We start from the raw sequence: 5,989 nt of genomic DNA on the forward strand, positions 1-5,989 counted from the left end.
ATCTTTAAAACAACAAAAATGATTTTTGAATCCTTAATATACAGATTTTTTTAAATTTAGTTTTTTAAAAGTTTATTTAAAAAGCGGCCATGTTCGATGGTGGCAGGTCACAATGAGAACATCACAGTGTCCCGACAGAGCTGGACTGTAAATGCAGGACACGGTGAAACACAACATCACACACAATCCAAGTTAAAGAGACCTGAATGGTGGTGGCTCTGACTGTCCTTCAGTAAGTTCTTCAGCTGGTTTTTCTAACAGCAGACAGAAACACAGTTCTTATGTGGTCAGATGTTCCACTGGGTTGTAGTGGTTACAGAAACAGCTGATGGTGGTGGAGGTGCTGAACAGTCTCTGATGCTGAGTGAAGTGGGAGGGTCCAAACCGTGTGCTATGGACACATAATGGAAAATAACTTTTCAAAGCTCAGAAGGTGATGCTAAAATCCTGCTATGGTGGAACTGCATCCTCTTCAGCAGCAGCAAACATCTGACATGACATTGCTGCTGATGTAAGCAGCAGTCAGACGTTCTGGCCGGCGGACGGCGGCGCAGGACGGGCTCAGCTCCTGGTGTCGGCTCGTATTTCCAGACCAGCAGCACCGAGGCCGGCTGGAATGAAACCCTGAAGCTCATCGTCGTGCTTCGGTTCTTATCAGATCGGTCGACGTGCAACGTTTGGCTCAGAAATGCAAACAAACGCGTACGAACAGCTCCAGGATCAGTCGCTGAGCTGTGACGAGTGACGTCTGGTCTCATCCCACTGACTCCAGACCTCAGAGACCCGGCGCTGACTGGTTGGAGGAAACATTCAGGCGCTGAAACAAACCGTTTATTATTGACTGGGAGGTTCTAGAAAAACATCTGAGTAACACACATGTACTTATATCAGCAAACACATCCAGATTTTAAAGATAGCTGCTGTTATTTAGGGGAAAAAAATCTTATTATGACTTTAAAACATGGATCTTAATCAGTGAGAACTGGTCGATCATGTTAAACTGTTATTCCTCCTGTTGACTTAATTGACATGTTAATTAAAAAACAGGCCCAAAGTGTTAATAAGTCCACATCAACAATCTGTAGTTAATAAATATTCATTTGTTCTTTTATGTTTAAAAATACGTTTTACAGTTTTACTGTATTTAATTGAAAACATTGTTATTTTACAGACATTTGCTGACATTTTTTCAGTTTTTTTAGACGTGTTCTGACCCATCAGTGAGGTTCTGTTTATTTCCTTAAACCCGTTTAAACGTCTTCTTTCCTCTGAACTCGGGCTCTGTTCTGTGACTCCAGTTTTTATTCTGTTGGGAACCGTTCTGCTCTTTGTTTCCTCACATTTCTCTGAATCTCTTTTATTTCTGGACTCTAATTATTTATGACTCTGCTTTATCGTCGCTCTGTTTTAAATCTCTGCTTCGTATCTGAGGCTGCTCTGGCGGAGGTCGCCGTGGCGACAGAAGCGCTAGCGGCGAGCGGAGCTGGGTCGGTTTCAGAGCAGATGGTCTCTGAGGCGTTGGAGGGCTCCGGTTCCTGCTGGACGTCCTGCTGCCTCAGCCCATATGCTCCGACGCACCGCCACGCCTCGCGCTGCCGGCGCCGCCTTCACCAGGAACGGTTCTGATATCGGCCTCGTGTGACGTCTGCTCAGAACCAGTTCATCCTTAAATAGGAGAAGGAGGCAGAACTCACACTGTGGAGGAGAGAAGCTGCATCCACGTGTTGAGTGAATGAATGAATGAATGAATGAATGAATGTCAGCTGTAAACCTGGCGGTGCTTCTCAGACTCAGTGATGAAACTCTCAGATTGTTGTGCATTCATCAGATGGTTTGTTCCTGATGGAGGACCTTCTGTCCAGCGCTCTGCTGAGGGTCAGCTGGAGGCTTCGGCCTGCAGCTCAGGGGAGGGTTCTGAGCTCGACTTCGGTCCAGCTCGTCTTTTGTGGAGCTGAAACATTTACATTCAGTGATTTGTTCATTGCAGCCAAATCTGTCCTCTGACGTTCATGTTGCTGCTGACGTGGAGCAGGTTAGTGGAGAAACCCTGAAATCAGAGAAAAGATCAGTCATGGAAACAGAAACGTCATCCATCCATCCATCCATCATCCATCCATCATCCATCCATCCATCCATCATCCATCCATCCATCATCCATCATCTCTACACCTTAATCCTCACCAGGGTCATGGGGGGCGGAGTCTATCCCAGCTGACTCAGGGTGAAGGCAGGTTCACCTGGACAGGTAACCAGCCTATCACAGGGCTACACTTAGAGACAGACAACCAAGCACACTCACATTCACACCTACGGACAATTTACAATCACCAATTAACCTCAGCATGTTTGTGGACTGTGGGAGGAAGCCGGAGAACCCGGAGAGAACCCACGCTGCACGGGGAGAACATGGAGACTCCACGCAGGAAGATCCCGGGTGTCCTCACCGGGACGCCAACCAGCGACCTTCTAGCTGTGAGGCCACGATGCTAACCACTGAGACACCTGCAGCCAGAACCAGAAACATGAAGCAGCAGAACCAGCTGAAGCCTGATGAGTTTATGAGAACGTTCACGGTGCAGCAGATAGAAGCTCGAAGACAAACACCAGTTTCTTATTTTACTCACTTTGAAAGAAGCAGATTTTCTTTTTTAATATCAACTAAAACAACAGTTTGCTTGTGACAGCAACAGTCGATTTAGACTGAAACGTGTTTTACTCCAAAAGTAAGAAAGAGAAACGTCAGTCCTCCCGTCCGGTTTCCGTCCACACATTTATTTGCACACAAACTGTTTTTCATGTTTGCTGGACGTGAACATGTCGACGTGATGATCTGTCGTCTGTAGATCAACAAAGCAGGCAGCGAGGAGCACAGAAGACGTTCAATCAAATAACACGTCTGTGAAGTCATCGCATGTCAGCAGAAATACAAAAACAACCAACCAGGAGATTCACAATACGTCGCTTTTATTTACACTTTTGGTCTGTCACCATAGTAACAACAGTTAACAACAACAATTCATGCTTTTTCTGTGATTTTATTTCTTTAAATATTTTCTATAAATGGCAAAAACATGTGAAATATTTTTTTTCTGTTTTAAACACAATAAAACTGCACATTTACGATTTCACTCGAGAGAATTAAAGTCGTGATCTTTTATCTGGTTTAAACCAAAAACAAGCAGTTTGCTTTGAAAAGGTTCTGAGCTGCAGAACCGTGACGCCTGGACGGACTGAAACTACGGGGCTTTTACTTTGAAGTGCAGGCAGGAAGCAAATGAAGCTGTAGATGGTTGAACATCTGAGGAGACGCCAAGATCCAGAGTTCAGATCCTGGTTTTACAGTTTTGTTCAATAAATATTAAGATATTCTGATTTCCCTTCAAGTTCGTTTGGTTCCAGTTTCAGGTCCGTTGGAGAAGTTCTGGTTCTTTCATTCAGGTTTGAGTCCTTTATTTAAGCTTCAAGTCATTTTGAACGAGTGTCAGACTATTTTGACACGTTTCAAAAGATTCTGCACAACCTTTGAATGGTTTGGGGCATTTTGTTGTGTTTGTCGAAGCTTTAGGATGTAAACGGGTTCTCTGTCCTCCTTCATGAGGTTCTGGTTCCACAGAGCTGCAGAGAAACATGGACCAGACTGGAGATAAAAGCACTGGAGGGTTAAAGAGCGCCAACATTCAGGGCTTTATATGTGAAATATAGAAACCTGAACAGTTCTGTGGTTCTGCTGGAGTCCAGTCGGAGCTGAGGGAGGTCGACGGGTCACTGAGTCACCGAGTCACCGGGTCACCGGGTCACTGGGTCGTGTTCAGGACGACTCCAGTGCTTCAGTCCTGCTGCTGAGGAGGAGGCAGAGATGAAGGAGCTGGTTGCATAACGCAGCGATTACTGAGCGCCGCTCCACAAACCCAGTTGGAGGTCCTGGCTGGACGCCGCCCAGAGACCAGCTGATCCAGGAAGGATTAGCGTTACGCAACCGGCAGCGCCGTCCGATTGGACGAGCAGCAGACGTGCAGGACTGAGGTGAACCTGGTCCAGAGTGACTTGAACCTGGTCCAGAATGACCTGAAACTGGAACAAAACAACTCAAAGTTTGTCCATAAAGACTCGAAAGTTTTTCACAACGACTCGAAACTTAAAGGAATCGAACCGGAGTGAAAGAAGTGAAACTTGTCCAATGTGACCTGGAACACAGCGACTCGAACCTCGTTACGTGTCTTTATTCAACAAAAGTGTAAAAACCAGGAACCAGCGAGCTGCTCAGGTTCTGGAGCAACACGCTGATCAGCCACAGATCATGGAACCAACAAACATCACCACAGTCACAACCAGGAGTGAAATCAGGAGTCTGTCCGGACTGCTCTGGAAACACTGCCTGAAGTTATGCCCGGTTCAGCCCGGTTCAGCCCGGTTCAGTCCGGATCAGCCTGGTTCAGCTGCACCAAGAACAACAAACGTTTTCATATTTTACGGGCTCTGGTTCGAGCAGTCGATTTGTTTCAGAGGTCTTATTTTTATTATAACTTTGTTGGTTTTACCGTCAGCTGGAGACAGTCAGAGGTTTAATCACCTTCAGGATCCAGATTAAAGTTCTAGTTTGAATAAACTCAGATGAAGCAGCTTCTCCTGCAGCTGAGGCTGAGCAGCAGCAGCAGTGCATCCTGGGAGCTGGAGTCCCTTCACCTGTTCTTCTTTTATTTCTCTCTTCTTCACTTTCTTCTTTCTTTGCTGTCGTTTTTCTTTCCTCTCCCTCTCTCCTTCCTTCTTCTTCTCTCTTCCGTCTCTCTTTTCTCTGTTTTCCTTCACTTCCCTTCCCCCCGTTTACTCCTCACCATCTGTCTCTCCAGTTTCTTCCAGTTCTCTCTTCTTCTTCCTTCTCTTTGCTTTTCCACTTTCTGCTCTTCCCTCCACCTCTTTCTTTCCTCCGTCTCCTCTTTCCTCCCTCCTTCATCCTTCCTTTCTCCCCTCCTTTCTTTCTCTCCTCCCTCCTCCGTCTCCTCTTTCCTCCCTCGTCTCTGGCTTCAGGAATGCAGTCATGTGCTCTGCTCTCTTCCCTCCAAACACATTCTTTCACTTTCAAACACTCGCATGTTTTTTTTTCTTTCTTCGCTCTCTGGTGGAAAACTGGGCGTCGCTGCAGAGGAAAGCTGGCAGAGCGACGCTTCGGGGGTTAATCGACTCTCTGGACTTCACTCTGCTTCTGTCCTGAATGTGGGCGATAAAAGGAGCTGTGTGGTCGGCTGCAGACGAACAGAGCCGCCGTTGTTCAGCCGCACAAAGAGTCGGAGACGTCCAGAGGCTGCAGGACAGATGTTCCTGTGAGGAGCTGATCCTCCCAGACGGGCCGGAATAAGGCGGCAGAAAGCCCAACGTTTATGTTCAGTAATCACGTTAAATTAAATACGAATATTTATTATTATTGTGACAGATTCTTCCTTTATTTAAACTACCGAAAATAACTAATAATTAAAGAAACAAGTATTCATTTAACCCTCAAACAAACAAACAAACAAATAAAGCTGTAAATAAAATGCACGTCCACGGTTCTACATGGAAACTCACTTTATTACCACATTTAACTGTAAAGTGACAAAAGATGAACAGTTTGTTGACACAAACAGAAAATCGTTATTTTGCTTCACAGAAACATTTTGTGTTTTAAGGACTGACGCATAGAAATGATTCTTTTAGTTGCTTTGACCTGCAGCCACGAGTTAGATTTAATATTTTTATTTTACTGTTTTTAAATCAGCAAACATGCAGTTATTCTACAGATTTATTGAAAAATAAAAGAATGTATATTAAGAGTAAAAACTGTTAGTTTTCAAACTGCTTCAACCTCCAGGTCTGTGTGTTTACAGATGGACATTAGTTAGTTAGTTAGTTAGTTAGTCAGTCAGTCAGTCAGTCAGTCAGTCAGTCAGTTAGTTAGTTAGTTAGTTAGTCAGTCAGTCAGTCAGTCAGTTAGTTAGTCAGTCAGTTAGTTAGT

The 5,989-nt window shown here is 45.0% G+C and overlaps 1 protein-coding gene and 1 long non-coding RNA gene across 2 annotated transcripts in view; one reads left to right on the forward strand and one right to left on the reverse strand.

The window, feature by feature from the left end:
• The window catches only part of LOC103369200 (disco-interacting protein 2 homolog C-like), a 123,664-nt gene that overhangs the window by 18,428 nt on the left and 99,247 nt on the right, over positions 1-5,989 (forward strand). The window lies entirely within an intron of this gene.
• Positions 2,948-4,761, reverse strand: LOC103369196 (uncharacterized). The gene is made up of 2 exons (XR_520815.1): positions 3,707-4,761; positions 2,948-3,615 (listed from the first exon to the last, which is right to left on the reverse strand). It is a non-coding gene; the product is annotated as an uncharacterized LOC103369196 (long non-coding RNA).

Source organism: Stegastes partitus, unplaced genomic scaffold (assembly GCF_000690725.1).
Source record: "Stegastes partitus isolate 25-593 unplaced genomic scaffold, Stegastes_partitus-1.0.2 Scaffold1253, whole genome shotgun sequence".
Lineage (NCBI taxonomy): Eukaryota > Metazoa > Chordata > Actinopteri > Pomacentridae > Stegastes > Stegastes partitus.